The 20634-nt window shown below is 39.8% G+C and overlaps 1 long non-coding RNA gene across 1 annotated transcript in view; it reads right to left on the reverse strand.

Annotated features, from left to right (window-relative positions):
* Positions 1 to 457: 457 nt before the first annotated feature.
* Positions 458 to 20634, reverse strand: part of LOC125645146 (uncharacterized) — a 30484-nt gene continuing 10307 nt past the window's right edge. The window contains exons 2-5 of the long non-coding RNA XR_007359213.2: positions 10453 to 10560; positions 5423 to 8007; positions 2133 to 2211; positions 458 to 1628 (exon numbers count right to left, since the gene is read on the reverse strand). This is a non-coding gene — a long non-coding RNA (uncharacterized LOC125645146). The remainder of the gene's footprint in view (positions 1629 to 2132; positions 2212 to 5422; positions 8008 to 10452; positions 10561 to 20634) is intronic.

Below are 20634 nucleotides of genomic sequence, written 5' to 3' on the forward strand. Positions count from 1 at the left end.
TCACTGCTCTAAACAGTAACCACCAGGGCTGAGCTCAGGACACTGAGCTGGAGCGGGGAGGGGGTGAAACGCTCTACATTTCATAACCATCCTCATAGCCCTTCGCCTGTTACAGCTTTGAAACATGATGGGGGTGTTTGCTTGGTGGCATAGCAAAGCTGAACAAATCTGCAGGGAATGAACCAGCAGGGTTCCAAGTCTATTAATGAAACATAACTATAGATTCTTGGTATTTCTGAACTGATCTCACGATGGTATGCAGTGTAAAGGCAAAAACAGACATAACAGAAATCATTTTAAGAGGCAACCATTGCATGCTAAATACATATTAAGCTTGCAAGTTTTCCATATGCACTATAACCTCATTTAGCTTGCAGCCCACATCTGAGCTAAGATGATAACATAGGGAAAATGATAACGCTTATTTTTTTATCAAATTGGAACTGCATAGCATGAATAACTTAACCATCACTTTTTTTTATTTTACAGCTTCCTTCATAGAAAAAAAGCAGTAAGTCCTGTTCAAGAGGCAATTTGAGATTATGTATTTCAGACTTCTGTTATCCTCTTAGTAGCTAACTATGAGCTGAAATTAAATTACACTACTTGGTCAGTTGGACATCATAAAGCCTAAAATCTGTGCATGTATTTTCATCTACTTGCTTACCAAATCATATAGCAATATGTGATCACATTAGCATTTTTCTCATATTTAGATTTTAATTACATTTATATGAAATTTGTGGTGAGTGATGAATTACAAATTGTCAAAGCCGATCTGATATCCTATAAATATACATAGGGTTCATTTGTGCCTCTAAGGCTCTGGCCTCTGTTGGGAGCAGAGGGAGATTCATTTGTTCAGCAGGCAATCTGGATGCATTGTTCTGCAGCAAGGCTCAATACCTCCTACAGTTGCCTAGGGCATACGGGAGAACACTCGCTGCTACACTTTCCTAGCTGCTCAGTGCAAGATCTGTGGTCAATAAGCCCTTCACCCTCCACTATCATATCGCTGATGAGTCACATGATTGCTTCTGTGCCACAGAAACCTCACAGTGTGACACCATAGCGTTAGCTCACATCATCACCTGTGAAGGACACAAAGGGAGCCTCCGTCTCCTCTGCCACAGAGGATGTGAAGTCATGTCTGCATTTTCCTAGCCCATAAATCACTTCATAAACCCAGGATGCCTTCATTCAATCCCAGAACATGCCGTTCTCACTGCAAACAAGTATTCTCTTATTTTCCAGAGAAGATCATTCCATGGCTGAAACAGTCTCATACGACAACAAGAAGAGGAGGACCTGAAATCTAACACCATCCATTCCATGTGGTAGCATTTTACTCCTGCATGCTACACGTATAAATGACCACACAAGATTTAAGGCAGTGGAGAATCAGGCCCAGAGTCTGGTGATTTGTACACTGAAAATCTCCTGGGTGTCAGAGGGCAATGGTGAGCTCAGTGCTACTGCTCTGGAGAGTAGTGCCAGCAATAGGAAGAGCAAACCTTTAAAGGCTGTTCTAAGGCAGAAGGAGAGGTGATCTTAAAATGTTCAGATGAATTTTGGCTAAGAACCTGGACTTCAAGCTTCTGGAGGTTTTTCTCATCACTGGGATCCACCTGGAAAGAATATAAAACAACTCCTCTTCATACAGGAAAAATATGTATGTCACAGCCACGTCAATCAGTTTATAACTTGTGTAACATTGAGAGATAATTATCAAGAAATAGCGACATAGCAGTTTCAGACTTCAGCTTATTTCAAGGTCAGGGTCCTATTGATCAATAATGTTTGTGAAATCAAGACAGGTTTTAAAGGGCCCGTATCAGTTCTGTCAGCAACATTAACTCTTTGTGTAGTTTATTTTCCAAAGAAAATCATTCTTTGTGGCATATTATGTGTCTTTTTGTCAGGTAGTTAACTATACTGGTGCTAGTTAATTATGATCTGAACTTTATACTGACAGATCTGGCAACAGACTGATGATATTCCATAAGTCAGATTTGCCTGGCCATTCTGAAAGAAATATGATTTGTCTTGAGTTGACAGCTGTCTTCATCAAGGTGCCAACTGCTGACATGGAAAATAAGGACTTGGGCATTTTAAAAAAAAAAAAAACTTACTTGAATATGCTTTTCAGGCAGCAGTAAAGAATTTAGAGTTCCCATTCCTCAAGGCCACAATTTAACGTGGCAACAAAAACTGGAAGAAAGACAGATGATTCTTACAAATCCTAACCATCAACAATTTGTTCTTTCCTAATACAATATTTGTATGAACTTATAAACCCCATGATTATGGTATCCAGGAGCTATAATGCCATAGATACTTCACAAAACAAGTAGCACAAAAACACGGTGAAAAGCAATTATAGAAAAATGTCTATGCAGCAGAGATTAGCAATAGAATTTTGAGCAGCATTACCTGGTTGTCATTGGGGTTGTTTTTTTAAATGAAAGCTAGAGCCATACAGATTAGAGAATAATGTCACAGAAGGGGCTGATAAAATTGAAAAGATCCATCAGATTAATCACAGGGTTTAAAGGACCGTGTCCATTTATAAGAAACAAAAGCTTTGAGCCACAAGGTATTGAAACTGACATATTTCTTTTTTTGTTTTTTACTGTCAACCTTGTAAATGAAATTCATTGGAAATTTCATAAAGCCTAATAGGACTTTGCATCAAACATTTTAATGACATCTAATTGAAAAATTGTCAGCCATTCATGCAAGCAACATGATCCAGGCCCAGTGTTCCAACATATTCATTAACATCAATATTCCTCCTTACCCTTTGTAGCATGCATATCACTTTTTGATTAAAGTATGTGTACAGGAAAAGTCTAGTCCTAGGAGAGAAGTTGTGCTATTTGAAATACTGCATCAATATTTATCATAGTTTTTGAAAAAGGATTTTTTTAATCTTAACACACCTGTCTTTGTGAAATAAGATTAAATACATATATAAATAAAAGATCTAAGGGACTGAATTTTGTGTACCCACAATTCCCATTGACTCAATGAGAGTGAATGGGAAAGACCTGAGGGATTGGGCCCACAATACCTTAATTCAAAGAAATTCAATTAAATGCATTCCCATGACCTTGTGCTGTTCACTGATTACTCACTTTTAAAGGTGCTTACAAGAGATCTGCTTTATTTCATACCTGGTTCCAATTGCCTGTGTTTTACAGCAAGAGCTTCAGTGCAGAAGGCCCAGACTTTCTGTCTGGAAAGCTCAGCCCTTAAAGTCACAATCCTTAATACAGGTTTCAGAGTAGCAGCCGTGTTAGGCTGTATTCGCAAAAAGAAAAGCAGTACTTTTGGCACCTTAGAGACTAACCAATTTATTTGAGCATGAGCTTTCGTGAGCTACAGCTCACTTCATCGAGCTCACGAAAGCTCATGCTCAAATCAATTGGTTAGTCTCTAAGGTGCCACCAGTCCTCCTTTTCTTTTTGCGAATACAGACTAACACGGCTGTTCCTCTGAAACCTGTAAAGAAGGAAGGAAACTCCTATGTTCTCTACCATTTTTTGCCAATGGGATTTGGCAGTAAATTTGTGCTTAAAAAAATTCCGGTATGTGTCTCATAAAGGGGTCTGACTGTGTAGACTGGGAGGTGGATAAGGTGATGTTGCTCTCCCAGTATCTACCCACATTTTGTGTCATCAAAATGAAATACTGTTCATAACAGATTGTGTAGTTATTCACTGGTCAATCATACCTTTCCTTTCTTATGTGAAAGGGTTGTAATGTGCATTGTCATTCAGAGTCAATATTCAATTAAAGTGTGTGGGGCAACTGACACCACTGTCAGAGCTATTGTTTCAGATTGTCTTCAGACAGCTTTGCTCTGGTGCACATTCAGGTCATACTCTGAAAGGATTCTTTACAACCAGAAGATCTAGACACTTAGGACTTGTCTACATGAACAATTAGACCATGGCAAGCTGGGGTGTGACTCTGCCCCTCACTAGTCTGCCGCAGTCCAACTGCCCACATGGACCCTGCTGATATGTGTTAACTGTTCATTTGAGCAAGTCACATTTCAAAGAGGATAAGATCAAAGTGTTCCAACGAGCTAACACCAGTGAGCAAGTACGCAGGGACAGTTAGACGACAGCAGTGTGAGGTAGACTCACACCCTAGCTTGCTATGATCTAGTTGTTCATGCAGACAAGCCCTTAGACCAGATCTACACTACAGACTTTTGTCAGGATAGCGATGTCAGTCAGGGGTAAGAAGAGGTGTGATCCCAGAGTGACATACTGTGCCAGCAAAAGCCCCTGGAGTAAATGTGATTATACCAGTAGAGCTGCCCTTTTTCAGGTATAGCGTATTTCATTCTGGGGTGCTGTATAATCTATATGGAAAAGGCAGTTTTGCCAGTACAAGCTGTGGCCACGCTAGGAGCACTTTGCTAGTGTAGTATACCAGTACAGCTATATCATCAAAGCACTCCTTTTGTAGATGTGGTCTTAGCTTTTTGCCCTAAAACCAGTCTGAGCCCAAAACCTCACGCTGCCCCAACCTAGGTGTACAAGTTGGTCACACTCCTTACCCTAATCCACTATCATTAACTGGCTCCACCCCGATACTGACCCTAGTGGGAAAAAAGGTTATGGTACTCTTTCAGACTTCTCACACAACCGAAGCTTTGCCCATCTCTTTTCCCAAAGTAAGATGGCATTCACAGTAGATTGTGCAGTTTTTACAATGTATATCCCACTGATATATTTCTTTTGTTTGCTCACCGATCAGCAATGAAATAGTTATCAATGTGCCCTTTGTCAGGTGCCATTATTAGGCCTCAGAATTAACTACTGAGATGAATGGGAGTAGTTCAGAGCTATTGTTTCGGGCATTCTGCAGATTAATGGATACATCAGTGCATTGGGTTACATTTCATTCTATCTTGAAGGATATCTTCATGTAACCCTTCTGCCAGGCCAAGTTGATAGCAGCAAGGGCCGGATTCAGTACACAGGGGTTCCCTCTCATCAAAGCAAATGCAAAACTGGCTCAAGTCCCCACCCAGTGACCTGGGAAAATCTTACACACCCCCTGGGCGCCTCAAAGAGGCAATACTTCCCCTCTCGCGAGCACAGAGTCTCAGAGAATCTTTAATAACATGAGGTAAATGACATCAGCATTAAATTGGGGAAACACCACAACTTGTGTTCATTAACCAAACCATGAGCAAAGATCCACCCCAGCAAATTGGGCCACATCCTTTCCCTCGGGTTCTTGAGTCCCAGAACCCAAACGTCTCTTGAGTCCAGCAATCCACAAATCACCCAAAGTCCAAAAAGTCCAGCCCCAGAGTTCAAAAGTTCATCTGCATAGTGTTACTTCCCAGTCTGGCTAAAATGTGCCTGTGTGTGGGGGAAAGAGGTAAGGGGCACCTTACGTGTCCTGAAGCTGACTGCCCCACAGGGCTCTGCTCCGCTCCGCCGTCTCACGAACGGCTCCGCTCCACCACAACCGGCTCCGCTCTGCACAGTTTGCCATCTCACGAACACTCCACTCCACCGTCTCACGAACAGCTCTGCTCTGCACAGCTCGCCTCGCCGTCTCACGAACACTCCACCGTCTCACGAACAGCTCCGCTCTGCACAGCTCACCTCGCCGTCTCACGAACACTCCACTGTCTCACGAACGGCTCCGCTCTGCACAGCTCACGAACACTCCGCCAGCCTATCCACGAACAGCACCACTGCACTCTACATCTTCCAGCTCCCCACTACTTGACACAGTGCTCAGTGATTCCAGCTCTCAGTGATTTCAGCTCATAGAAGTGGGAGCCTTAGTGCTGGTGCACCATAAGGCCAAAGTGAATTCAGCACAGTACCTGTAGCAAGACTCTTAATAGACCCAAAATTAGCTCTGACATTCCACAGTGGAGGGGGAGGGGGAGGGGGAGAGAGGTGCAATTGGTATTTCAGGCCCTCACAAAGGGGTCCACACCACCAGGTACTAATACCTGTCTCAAGCCTCTCTCAATTCACAGAGTTTTGGAACACATGTCCCTTGCCTAGCGAGTGCTACTTAGTTGATGGTGAGTCCCTCCATCATAACAAAAGGCCAAGTACAGTTCCAAGCACAGTTCCCATAATCAGGGTAATAACAATTTATTCTTCCCGCCCCAATAACAGAGACACTGGGGATCCCACAACAGCCAAAGTGACCATTTGGGCAGTTATGGCCTCATTCTAGGCGGGGTGGGTGTGCCTATGCAAATGAGATCAGCCCCTGAAGTTCTTTTCCACAACTTGCCACACCTCACCACCAGATGTCAGGGTGGAGCTCATCCTGACTTTGCTTACATCCACAACCATAGCAATTAGAGACTTAATTGGTTTAAATGAAAGTTTAGGTCCAAGGGTACAAGATGACAGCCACAACAGAAAAGTAGCAGCTCCCCAATGCACCACAAATCAGATAACCAACACAGATTTCCAGCATGCCCACCCCTTGTCTGACCAAAGAGCAAGAGAAAGATTGTGAATCAGTCCAGGTCTGTCTGTTCCCATGCAAGGAACATAACACTTATATTGGAGAACCTCACCATTATAATAGTCTGGAAATCTCCGTTCACCTGCCATCAGTAACCCACTGAATGAAGTGGGCACCTTGAATCTAACACCATTCAGCAATCAATTTAGGGAAAGTCTAAGACTATGCAAATAAACAGGCAAAATTTTCTGTCCCTGGAAAGAGAGAGAGAGAAACATGGAGACCCCTTCCCCCTGCAGGCAAAGAGAAAGGTTATTAACAGCACAGTCCAGTGTGGATAAGTTCACACTGAATCTAGCAGCTCCTAACATTAACACAAATACTCACAATAACCCCCCAGGGAAAATGACATGATCTAATGAAGACTGACAGCTTTGAAGTTTGAGGCTAACTTGAGCTTTTAGGGTACCCTCCCAGAACAAGCCATAACAAAATTCTCCATTGCAGCAAAACTTAGAAGGAGTTAGTGGAGCATGTCAAGAGGCAGACACTGTTATTCAACCTACAAAAGCCAACTGCATGCACCATCAAGGCAGTCTTTTTTTTTTTCTAAGGGAAAAACATCTACACTAAAAACAGTGGTAGAAGTGGGCTCACGCTATGAGGTCAGAAGAGTAGATGTTTGCACAGAAAGCATAGCTTCTATAAGTGCTATTGTTGCTTTTGCCTCATCTTCCCTCTCTGCATAATAACTCCAGCCTGCAAAGATGAAATCATATGCCCAATATTCTCTGTGCTGCTTATACTTGTGCCCAAGATTTTCAAAAATAGGAGGATGACTTTAAAAGTCATTTAGGTGCCTAACTATGGATTTAGGCTGCAATTTTCTGCCTTGAATTTATCAGTGGGATATGGGCATCTAACTCCTTGGGGTCTTATGAAAATCCCAGCCTTAGGCTCCTAATTTTAGGCTTCTATTTTTGAAAATATTCATCTGTATTTTTAGTAGTATTCTGAATTTGAGTGAGTGAAGATTCAGTGCCAATCACTCTTTTTAAAAAAAAAAAAAAAAAGACAATCCCCCAAGCACACACAAGTGATAAAAGGCTTAAGTCACAGTGTAAACATTTTCATTCATTCCACATTGATTCTCTTTAGCCATATATCAGTTCAAGGTGAGCCTGCCTGTGACAGGATCCAATGATTTTGCTAGAGGACATATGCCAGAGATGAGACGCTGAGATGAAAAACCGTGTTTAGTGAATGTTAGAGCCTTGTTTGGATCTCCCCTTGGATCATGGATAAAATGTGAATCCTTTGTGCCTCCACACAATCTGCCACCTTGGAAAGTGTCGTCATTTAAAGAAAAAGATAAAATTCCTTCAGAATAACAAGTGCTTTGAAATGGAGGAAAAGGAGAACTGGTGTGGGCGAGCATCTGATTTGGGGTTCAATTCAGAAGCAGCTTGCTAAAGAGAAGATGCACATTGTGTACCTTCTCACGGAGCCTTCAGTTCCATTCTCTCTTGTTTTGGGATCCTGTGAATAGAGGTCACAATAAATACATCGGTGGGGGTGGGGTGAAGGTGAGAGCGAGGAAGGGAACAAGAATGGCGGGAAATGTGGGAAGAAGCAGACAAAGGGGGGAAAAAGAAGACAAAAGCATAGGAAAGTTGAGGGCGAGTAATGGTTGGAAAATTCAGCCCTCAAACATGCACAGATTCGCTGTCTTCACCCCGCCCTTCCAACCCCATGACTCCTAGAGGAGCGAAGTAGTCTCTGTAAGCCCAGACAAGCCAGACTGGGTTTTATCCAGAGCAGGAGGGATTCTCATATAAGGCATATGCTGGAAATTCCTCCAGATTAAGGGGACATGATATTCCCCTCTGACCTCAGAGCCTAATTCCTGTGGTACAACTACAAGAAGGGCCTTCCATCAGAATGGGGAAGTATGTAGAGATGCTCACTCCCTGCCTTTAAACAACCCAGTATATACGCACTCGATCTGGGACCCCTCTATTTACAGAAGCAGAGGGCATCAATAGGGCCCACTTGCTTATTCAGATAAACAGGTTCGCACCCCAGAGTTTAGCTGCAGGATTGTGTAGGAGTACTGCAAAAATGTCCCACTCCCCTGGTGGCTCAGTAACGTATTCAGGTAGTGTGGGACCTTAAGCTACAGCTCCCTTTTAACAGGACATGGTCAAGTTAAACACCCATACATACAGAGTAACTGATTTTAAGGGTAGGCAGGACAATTATGATCATTTAATCTGACCTGCATGCCACAGGCCAGAGAATTTCACCAAGTGATTCCTATGCCATATCAAGCACATAATTTATGGATGAGCTAGATCACATCTCTTAAAAAGACATCCAATCTCAATTTATACTTAAACCCACACAATATATACTTAAACCCACACCATTTTTTCCACTGAATAATACCCAAAATGGATTTAAAAAGTTTTGCCATTCCTAAATTAATTTAGACAAATGAAGGCATGGAGTTGGAAAAGAATTCCAAAAACTGCAAAGTAGATAATCCTTTCTTAACTAATCATTAAAATCAAATTTACATTTTATCATTAATGTTGATAGTTTCTTTTTTGCATTTCCCTCATCTTAGAAAAAAAAACTAGTTAGTTTCACCTGCTGGTGAAAAGCTAGTACAATACAAGGCTTGCAAACATTGCCGGGGAACATTTAAATCCAACCAAGACTCTAGTCTTATTGGATTTTTCAAAAAATATTCATAAAATAATTTTTATTGCTCTTGGCTTTTAACCCTGAGTTTGGAGCTGAAATTGACCAGACAGTGTCCCTTTAGTATAAATTGTATGGGTGATATAAAGAAGGAGATTGATAAAACTATCAGAAAGATGCATTGGCCTGCACTGCAATAGCAACAATTCAGCAGAGTGAATGTGCTTTTTCAGACCCATCCCTGACAATGCAATTTTCTCACAGTAATGTCAGCCTGACTATTTAACTCTCCCACTGACATTTAGCCAATCCTGTAAGGATGTTGCCAACAGCTAAATGAACAGGCTTCTCTTGTTCACTGTACATTAATCAGTCAATCAATTAAAGTTTATAGGAAAGAATGTTAAACAAGGCAAACTAAGTCCATTTTTTTATCATTATATGATATCGCTGGCCTTATTACAACACAGCTATTGTTTAAAAGCATTAAGAAATGTCAGATTATGATTTTTAAAAAAATAATTGATTACAAAACAGTGCCAAAATGACCATGGCTGTGTGATTTTTTTTTAAATTTTCTGTATATCTGTCATCCCCACTCTGCAGTTACGAAATAGAAAGTGCATCCCATAACAACAAGCATTCCCCAATAATTTAATCACACACAAAAAACCTTTTGTATCTGAATCAAATACAGACACATACACTTGAAATTCCTAAAATGTTACAGTTTTCTCCACTGCACATCCATGTGAGCCCTTATTTCTGGCTGTTTGTTTCAATTGTAGAACATGCTTAATGGAAAGCAATGTTATTTTATTATAAAGAAAATATTTCTTCTTGCAAATAGTAGAAGAAGAGTGATCAGTACAATTCAGGCCATTCATGACTTTTTCAGCATATGTTACTTACATCAGATTTCACCATAGACCAATTATTGGTTTTATAATTACTTTGGTTTGCATGCCTCAATACATTGATATACGAAACAGATTGCAGTGATTGGATTGGATTGATGTTTTTCCCCACAGTGGTATTCTAATTTATTATAGTGCTGCTGATTTGGGTAACACTTTGTTCTGTACAGAGAGTGAACATCACCCCAAGCTGTTGTCTATGCTCAGCAACAGCACAATCTGCTACTTCTTTGCAGCGTATTGAAGGATTCTCACTGCTTTCAAGGATCACAGGAATATGGAATTACAAACTATACCCAAATATAAATTAATCACAACAGTAAATAATGACATAAAATGATCACTTAAGTACCATACTTACAGTGTAACTAATCTGTGGGCATGTAGCATCTTCACTGCTGTCATATTGGGGCAATGGCAGGAATGGAATTAACATCCTCCACCTCCAAAAGTACAGGCACTTTCCCCACTAGAGGTAAAGTAGAACTCCCTTAGTTCTAGTATGGCCTAAGTAATGCATATGAGCAATTTGGAGCCTTTCCACTACTGTTCATGGTAAAAACACACTAATCAATTCATCACATTGAATTCAGTTGGATTCATGAGTTCTGATGGCAGATGGATATTATTATTAATGTTAAAGAATACTGTCAAGATAATATTTTCTTAAATATTTCCTTACATGTGTCATTAATACCACCTCAGATTATTAACATTAAAATATTTTACAAACTAAATTCACTTTTCACTGTTTATGATATTTGTTTATTTTTTGCAATTAATTTAGTTTGGTCAACAAAAAGACTGCTCAGTTTCTTCCTGATTCTCATGCATTCAAACAGTGATATTGTCTCTGGGTTTTCCATACTAAAAGGATATGTTTAAATTAACAAAGAACTGTATTCACTGACAATTTTTAAAATCATAATAACATTTAGTAGTAATCCATGGCTTATTTCTAAAATGTTGAGTTCCTCAATATGGTTAGTGCAATTAAAGGGTTACATTTTCAGCTGGTGTAATTCTGCATAGCTCCATTGAAGAAAATTAAGAAAGTGGAGTTATGCCGATTTACATCATCTGAAGATGTAGCCCTTCAGGTGCATTAACCATACTGAGGAACTCAACATTTAATCGTAATCCCAATTTCTAAAGTGTTGTTATGATTTTAAAAATCAGCTGAGGATCTAGTTCCCATAAAACGTATACACCCTGTGCATAGAAGATAGATTTTTCTGTTCAATAGTGATAAATAAAAGACTGGCAATCACTGAGACTACACAGTTCCTAGCATTCAGCTAGAAGACATTTCCCGCACCTGGGATTGACTGGAAAATTGCTAGCACCCAACAGATGGCCAAATTTTGGATTACCAGTTAGACAAAGTAAGGAACAATGTCCTTTAGTCCTATCTGAAAGGAAGACACTTTCAAATTTCTGTTGAATAGAGTCCACAGTAATTAAAATCTTCTGCAACAGAACAACAAGATATGGAAATTAACAAAAAGAATCAGCTGTGTCAATCCAATGTGGAGTTCTCAAAGAGAATTGACATTCAAAGATTTGAGTTTTTACTTAAATATTTATTCAATTTTTAGGTCTCGCAGTCAATTAAATTCTACTTGTCTTAAATCTAGAAGTGAATAACTTCATTTAATTAGAAAGGATTGTCTACTTCCAGTTTTTGGAATTCTTTTCCAACTCCATGTCTTCATTTGTCTAAATTAATTTAGGAGGACAAAATATTTTCATCCAGAACAGAAAATCTCAGAGTAAATGTCTGTATAGGGCAAATCTTTCCCTGGCACCAAACATTTAATTTCATCAGAGCAAGAACAATAAGCAATCTGATCTCGCTGTGAAGCTTTGAGGCTGAAGAAAGTGTTACTAACAGTAACAAAGGTGTTCCTGACTTGTCAGTGAATGTCAAATAATGTCTAATTTGTAGGTAAGAACTAGAGGCTAGATTCCTCCATCTTTACTCATATCGAGTAATAATTTACTCTGCAAATGATTGACATAGGACTACTTAATGAGAAGGGTACTTCTCAGTGTAAGAAAAGATTGCAGAATCTGTCCCTAAACAATATGGCAAATTTCAGGAACCTCTGAACTCATCGTGGCCCAAATATTTAACAAAAATAACAAAAGCTCCTATAAGTGGGTCCCGCAGCATTTCAATGCTATTTCACTGATTCAGCAAGGTCCTTAAGTATGTGCAGAGATTTATGCACATGAGTAGTCCCATTTTGCTGAGTGGGACTAGTCACATACTGAAAAGTTGGGTTTCTTCCTGAACTGGGTCCTAAATTTCTATTTTCAAAGTTATTAAACTTGTATCATTTCAAGATGAACTTCCAAACCTATTTATCTTCCTACCCCTTCATACACAAACTAGAGATTTACTGAACAAAATTCCACTTACACTGGCATAGAGCTGTGGAACATCAGCATGATCTCCACAGTGACTCCATGACTTTTAGCTGTGGAGCGGCCATTTCATTTTTATTTAATAAAAGTGCTGTATAAATAGGTCAGTTTCCTGCAGAGGATTCTGGAACCTTTTGGTATTTCAATGGCCTGAAAACCTTATGGATATTTTCAGCTGATCACTAAACTTTTCCTATGATATTTCAAAACAAGTTGTGCTTGATTTTTTTCCAGCCATCCATCTGCTTCTGCATGTCCCTCTGAAGAGCAACCCACCCGGCCACAAAACACTTTCTATCAACTTAAACTCACTTTTCTTTTTCTAATAATGGGAGAGGAGTCATTTATTTATTTATTTATTTGTTGTTCTCTTTGCAAAACCACACCGACGTCCACTGTCTACAGGCATTATCTCTGGTGCACAATCTCAGATACATGGCAAAAGTATTGCATCACTAATGATAAAAAACACGAATGTTCTCAAGACTATTCATGTTCTACACTTAAGCAGGTAGTAATCATATTTTAAGTTTCCACTAAAGAAGCAAAGCCATATAATTTGCTAAATGTATACTAAACACAATAGTATCTAAGTGTGGAAGTCAGTGTTTTAATATAATTGCCCATTTAGATTAAAAGGCTCTTATAAAAATCTTTTTTCTGTGAAAGCTGAAAAACAGTCATAATTACAGAGCAGTAACACATGACAGATAATGTTCCAATTTTAGAAAATTAGCTCTTTCTTGGGTTTCCATTGAAACTCTCTTTGTCTGACTATAGTATCAGACTGAGGGTATTGTTTGTCTATTCAGGACAGAGAGGCACTGTGCTCAAGTAGAATTGTTGTATTAGTTAGCATTTGCTATTCAAACGGCAATACAGACCAATAAAACAGCCTTCTTTGTTCAACTAGGCGGGTCTGCTCCAAGCCAATTGAGCTCCGTGGCAGTCTAGTGGGCTTTGGATCAGGCCTCTGATGATTCATATTCAGCCTGATACTGTTCCCACTGAAGTCAATAGCAAAGCTTTCACTGAGGCACATCGGAGAAAAATAAGGCTCATTAAGCTCATGTCCCACTATCATAAGACAAAGTGCTGTTTCTGTAGCATAGTTTTACAGACACATCGACATAATCCCCCTAGAACAAGCATCAGACCCTGTATTGTTTCAAAGTTATTTCTTCAAATGGCTTATTTTTTGCATTCAATTCAATACCAAAACTTAACATTCATGCGTTTCCTTCACACAAATAATTTCACACTGTAGTCCAAAAAATGTATTATATATTTTGTTGGGTTTAAACTGGAAGATATTCAGTGTTAGTGCTTTCTAATGCATACAGACACACAAATCATGCTGTATAGCTTTTCAAGAAAAAATAATAGTTGCATACCAGGAACTTAAGATTTAATTTCTGATATCATCAAAAAGTTTCTTTGGTACAATTAGAAAAATCCTTCCTTTGAACAGAATCTAGTTCAATGAATAACTAAACGAACAGTGAGTAGTAAATGTAACAAAAACAACAACACATATAGCTAAATAGTTTAAAGTCAAGCAGAGATTTCTTACAAAATTACATCTCAGTGAAAATAGCCACTTAATAAGCCAACAATAGCTTTGAGTGCAGCAATTTCTATAAAGGGTTTGGTTATTTTTTTTTTTTTGCTATATTATATGTTACAAGTCATTTCACTTTTCTTATTTTATGGATCATCTATTGCTAATTCAAAAGGACAGTTTTGATTGATGGAATGACTGTTGTGATGCTAAGGAGAAAAGACCTAAAGAATAGAAACCTGGATGTCTCAGAATATTAGTGATAGAATCTGGAGCCTTTCATCTCTTTGTTGCCAGTTCAGATTTGATCCAGTTCAGTAATGAATAGTGACCAGAAGCTGTTACTATCTGTTCAGTAGCCTATTGAAATAAGATGGTGTCCTCAGTTTGGTTCCATAGGATGTGTCCATATCACAATTGCTGGCAGTCTTGTTAGAGAAGCTCAGGATGGAAGGGCTCAATTCTGCAAGGTTTTGAGGACTCCTGTGAGGCGCCAAGCAACTTTGTCTCCCACTCAGTGGGAGATGAGGGCCCTTAGCAACTCACAGGAAGACACTCTAGGAGCAAGTCCTCAGTAGGCCTGGAACCTAGCTGGCCTCTTGCTCCTAGATGTGTCCCTCCAGTTTAGAGTTGAAGCACGCTGACAGCATAGTGAGGAATGTTACACTGCGCCTGCTCGTACTTTAGCTGTTCTATAGCTGGAGAGAGGTTATCATTCTCCAGGGCTCCCACACCTTCCCAATGAAATTTTTAAAAAGGTTACAAATAGGGTTGGGGTTTTTGCTTCTTGAACAATTAATAATCCATCTTATTACATTTTTATTCCAAAATCCTATAAACAAGCAGGCAAATGTATGGTGTCTCATTCCTAAAACCCCTCTGGACTTAATTACGTACACGTAATTGGGGGCAGGGGAGAATAAATGAATTAAGAAAAATACAGCTTGTCCTCTTGAATCTCACTAGTAATTAACTTTAACATGCATCTTGCTTTAAAAATATTGTTATCCCTGACACAAGCCAAATAAGGTGAAGTTTATCTAAGGGTCTAAGCCTTCTAAACTGCATAAGTAACAGTGTAGTGAAGTGTATATAATCATAAATCAGAGAGCTGTATAACCAGGGAACAGAGAAAAAGGGTGGGCCAATGGTTAGGGAACTCACAAGATCTGGATTCAGTTCCCTGCTCCAGCAGAGACATCTATTGTGAGCTTGGGCAAGTCCCGTTGTATTTCTGTGCCTCAGTTCCCCATCTGTAAATGAGGAATAATAGCACTTCCCTACCTCGCAGGAACAGCGTGATGATAAATACATTAAAGACTGTGAGGCATTCAGATACTTCAGTAATGAGCCAAGTATAAGCACCTTAGATCAATAGTTTTTACCAGTTTGATTGCTATGCTGTGACAGCAGCATTCATCAGAAATGGACATTCCCTACATAAGTTCAGACTGTGCTGTGGCAAAACATTATCATTTTTTCCCTTGTAAACCAATATAATTTACATTTCACAGGCTAAAAATCAGTCAGAAGTATCTCTTTGTCCCATCTCAGTTGTGGTTTGTCTCAGCCCTTACCTTCATACTTTTCTTGTTACCAGAAATATTGCTGTAAACCAACATGTGCTCCCCTCTGTAGCTGTTTAGAGGGAATGCGTAATAAAACTGTCAAGTACAGTGGTCTAGTTTAACATATTTTCCTGGTGTCCTGCTGGGCTAGATAGGTTTCTGACCCAGAAATTCTGCTGTCAGGTTCTTAAGTGACATTTCATGATTGGCTACAACTGCACCCCACAATACTGATCTGCTGCCAGAAATGTAAGCAATTGCCTTCCTATCTGACTCAACAACAGAGTGGAAAGGTACATGAGAGCTAACAGGAAATGCCTGATACAGCTTAGGCTGACAGATGGAGATAGCTGTGACTCATTAGGGAACCTCTGGTTCCATATTTGCCACAGCAACCTTAGGAGATACATATCTAGCACAAGTACTGACATGCTGACACTGCTATTTTGCACCTTAAATTGCGGCATGCAGAAACAAGATTCTGCTATTGCCACTGAATGGTTAACTGATACGAGGTTTTGCTTTTAGCCAGTTTAAACGGCAACAGATAAAACCAGAGAACATGTTCACTAATGTCTAAACATCCTGGTGTGACAAAAGAAACCCAATTTATGCTATCTGGACCACCCACTAATACTGATAAGGATCTAATGACATTTAACAACTAATTCAATTTCCTATTTGGCTTTTGACCATTGCTTTAGTTTATTTAGTTGCTTTTTAAATGACTGCTGAGTGAGCGAAACTCTTTTTACATGTCTCACCAAGAATTCTGCTCCTCTTGTCAATTCCTATAGGCAGGACACATAATTTAAACTACAGCACAGGAGCTGGGTGAGATAAAAACTGCAAAGCAGTCCCATTGCCATGCTATTTGAGTGCATGCTGGGGTTCTGGTTTAGGTACCACTGTAATTCCTGACCAGTGAGTCACACTGGATACAATTCTCAGCTGGTGCATTATCAGCAGAATTCAATTAACTGTAATGGAGCTACACCATTTAAACTAGCTAAGGATCTAGCCCAGTATCTAGCAAATTTGTATTCCAAATCAATGCCCTTGCTCAGCAACTGGGGAAGGGGGAGGCTGTTTCCAAAATGTGCACCATGCCCTAAAAAATGTACTTTGGAATAAAGAATCTTGAACTGTAAAGTTATGTCAGTCGTTTCTGAAACATGCAATGTCTATGCCTTCAGTGTTCATATCTACTACATCTGCATACTGTCCTAACATCTTCGTGTATGTGCTGTAGGAAGTATTTAAGCTGTTATTTTTAATAGGCTTATTCCTAGATGAACTCCTCATTTGGACACTTGTGAGAACTCTGAAGTGGTTTAACATAGAAGCAACTTATAAGGCACAGAAAACCATCAATGCTAGTAGTTATGAAATTTTCCAAATCAACAGTGGAGAAACAAAGTCAATGATATAAAAATATTAGCTCAAACAGAATGACAGATCCTCACACAGATACCAATTGCTTTCAAAATATACCTTGTCAGGACTAAAATGAGCCAAGAAGGATTCAAAAATTTTTTTTAACTGCTTCACTCTACAATATAATCAGATTAAGGGACTACTGTATGATTCCTTACAACTTAATCCATATTGGACATTTCTTTCATTACACAGAAACTGCCATAGCAGATCACACTATAGGTCCATCTGTTCCAATATCCAGCCAGGCCCATATGTGATACTTCTCTGGGATGCTTCTGACATGTCTTCCTTAATGCACCTAACCAATTTGACAATGCAATACATTGTGTGAATGGATAAAAATTCCTTCCTGACTCCACTTCAGGCAATAAGCTTATGAAGTACGGAATTTAATTACTGACAAGCAATATTATACCTTCTGATTCAAAGGAACCAAGCCTAATTATGTGGAAGAAGGAGCTCTGGCTCCATGAAGCACTTCCCACTGTATTGGGATCTAGCCAGACTCTGTTGCTGGAGCTCCATAGGTTTGAGTCTCTTCTGGTTTTGGAGAGCAATGGGACAAAGTAAGGGGGGCAAGTTAGCGGGAGTCAGTAAACATTTTTGTAGTATGTGCCCCAGCTACGGCTATGGATATCTGACATCTGAGTGGCTGCTTCAATAAACACTATTTATTTATTTATTTATTGTGGTAGCACCTGGGAGCCCCAGTCGTGGACCAGGGTCTTTTTGTGCTAGGCACTGCACAAACACAAAACAAAAAGACAGTCCCTGCCCCCAAAAGTTTATAATCACTCTCCTCCCTTTTCTTAATCTATTTAAACAATGAACAATACACTTCTTTTCCACTCTGTTTTTAATTCCCCTTTTTCCCGGATTCTGTAGAGAAGAAAGGGAAGTTAAGTCTGTCTCAGGAGCAGTGTCTCTTTAAGAGCTGGCCAAGATGGGAACCTTCTCCAGGGTATAAATCAGAATGTATGAGCAGGAGCTCAGTCGGGTAGAGGGGAGTGTGTGGAGTAGCTGTCAATGTTGTGTCAGGTGATGCATGTGGCTGAAAGTACATCCTGCATTTTGGAAGGTGTGGATCTGGACTGCTGGGAGCAGAACAGGCTGTGGTGGGTGGAAGCTTACAGCAGGCTCTCACTGCTGTGTTGTGTAATGTTTTACAAACTCTCTGTGCCTTAATAAGAACACAGGAAGAACTGATCAGCCTAAATTACAGGCACCAATCTCTGTCGATGTACCCTGTGGGTTTGATTTATTTTTCACTTTAGAGTATTTGTTTTAATTTCACTGCAGAACCATTTCCATGCCGAGGTTCCTCTTCAAAGAATCTGCGTGGTGAAAGAGCCAGTGCATTGGCACAGGGCTTCCATGCAGATGGCCCTTCTGAGTCCGGTGGGGTCTGAACTCCTGTTACTTTCACAGGGGAGAGGAGCAGAGAACTCTGCCACATACCCTCAGAAAGAACTCAAAGGAAATGGCATGATTATAACTTGACATGTTTTTTTCTCCCCCTTTCACAAACCCAACTTTCACAAATTTTCTCTTGGGATGTAATGACTGCGCATGAAAGAGGATTTCATGATTTGGCCCCAGATGCACAGAAAAAGTTTTGTACAGACCCAAAAGCTAAGATATATTTCATACCAAAGCCAGACTTGTAATTAGTTCTAGCAGAAATAAAGTCCAGGGACTTAATAATTCAGTATCAGTCAAACTGATTTATCTTTTTAAAATATACTAAGAGATCATCTGATGATTACTTACCTCCAAAATACAGATGTGCATGTAGCATATTTTTAACTGAGTAAATTATTTTTTTACTTTGTCCTGAAAATCGATAGTCCTCAATTACCTGGTCTTCTGTGAGATTAAGTAGAACATAAATCTGACCTGGCTGCGCAAACATTCATTTTTAATATCCTATTGTAATGCATATATTATATGTGACAGTAATCACAGCATTCTAATATTCCCCTGTCCTGGCTTACGCTTTAAATGCAAATGTCAACTTTTCAAGTGTTTATATCTTAGACACTATAAGAATGAGGCATCTGGAAACAGATTTTCTCAGAAAGCTTGTGTCCGCATCTGGACTGTATAGAATGTCATGAAAATCCACTCAGCTGTTTATATTTAATACATAAAAGTAAGGAAATGTGCTTGCTGTCTGGGATTTCTTTTTTGTGTTGTCCAAGAAACTCCCTTGGCGATCACTGAATTTAAAACATTACTTGATAATGTAAAGAATGATATGTATGGCAAAGCATAACTCTGAATCCCTTACATTTTAAAAAATACAGTATATTTCAAAGAGTGTGAAATAGTGCAGTAACACTATTGAAAACTGTAATGTTTTGTGTCAGTAGTGTAGAACACTATAGTATTTGTAATACATCTGTGTGTTTGCAGTTCTAAGGAGTCATAATGGATCAGCATAGTTTTTTACTTAAATTTAAAGTTACTTTGGATGAATTTAGACTGTGTTGAGAAGTTTCATGTTTATTTAGGTGACATTATTATTGTTGTTGTTTGACTGTCAACATTATTTTAAATAGAAATGGGTCCAAATCAAAACCCTGGATGAAAAGAATCTTAAATTCTGGAATAGTGCAGAGCTGAATCCAAATCCAAATTCTATCTCTAGTTTTAAATAATTGAAGCCTTCTTTAACTGTCTGGATTGCTTGACATAGAATAGGATGGAGGATGAAGTTAAAGAAGTATGGGCTGGATGAATGCACTATAAATGGGTAGAAAGTTGGCTAGATTGTCGGGCTCAACGGGTAGTGATCAATGGCTCTATGTCTAGTTGGCAGCCGGTGTCAAGTGGAGTGCCCCAGGGGTCGGTCCTGGAGCCGGTTTTGTTCAATATCTTCATAAATGATCTGGAGGATGGTGTGGATTGCACTCTCAGCAAATTTGCAGATGATACTAAACTGGGAGGAATGGTAGATACGCTGGAGGGCAGGGATAGGATACAGAGGGACCTAGACAAATTGGAGGATTGGGCCAAAAGAAATCTGATGAGGTTCAATAAGGATAAGTGCAGGGTCCTGCACATAGGACGGAAGAACCCAATGCACAGCTACAGACTAGGGACTGAATGGCTAGGCAGCAGTTCTGCGGAAAAGGACCTAGGGGTGACAGTGGACGAGAAGCTGGATATGAGTCAGCAGTGTGCCCTTGTTGCCAAGGCCAATGGCATTTTGGGATGCATAAGTAGGGGCATAGCGAGCAGATCGAGGGACGTGATCGTCCCCCTCTATTCGACATTGGTGAGGCCTCATCTGGAGTACTGTGTCCAGTTTTGGGCCCCACGCTACAAGAAGGATGTGGATAAATTGGAGAGAGTCCAGCGAAGGGCAACAAAAATGATTAGGGGTCTGGAACACATGACTTATGAGGAGAGGCTGAGGGAACTGGGATTGTTTAGTCTGCAGAAGAGAAGAATGAGGGGGGATTTGATAGCTGCTTTCAACTACCTGAGAGGTGGTTCCAGAGAGGATGGTTCTAGACTATTCTCAGTGGTAGAAGAGGAC

This window comes from Caretta caretta, chromosome 11 (genome assembly GCF_965140235.1).
Source record: "Caretta caretta isolate rCarCar2 chromosome 11, rCarCar1.hap1, whole genome shotgun sequence".
NCBI lineage: Eukaryota > Metazoa > Chordata > Testudines > Cheloniidae > Caretta > Caretta caretta.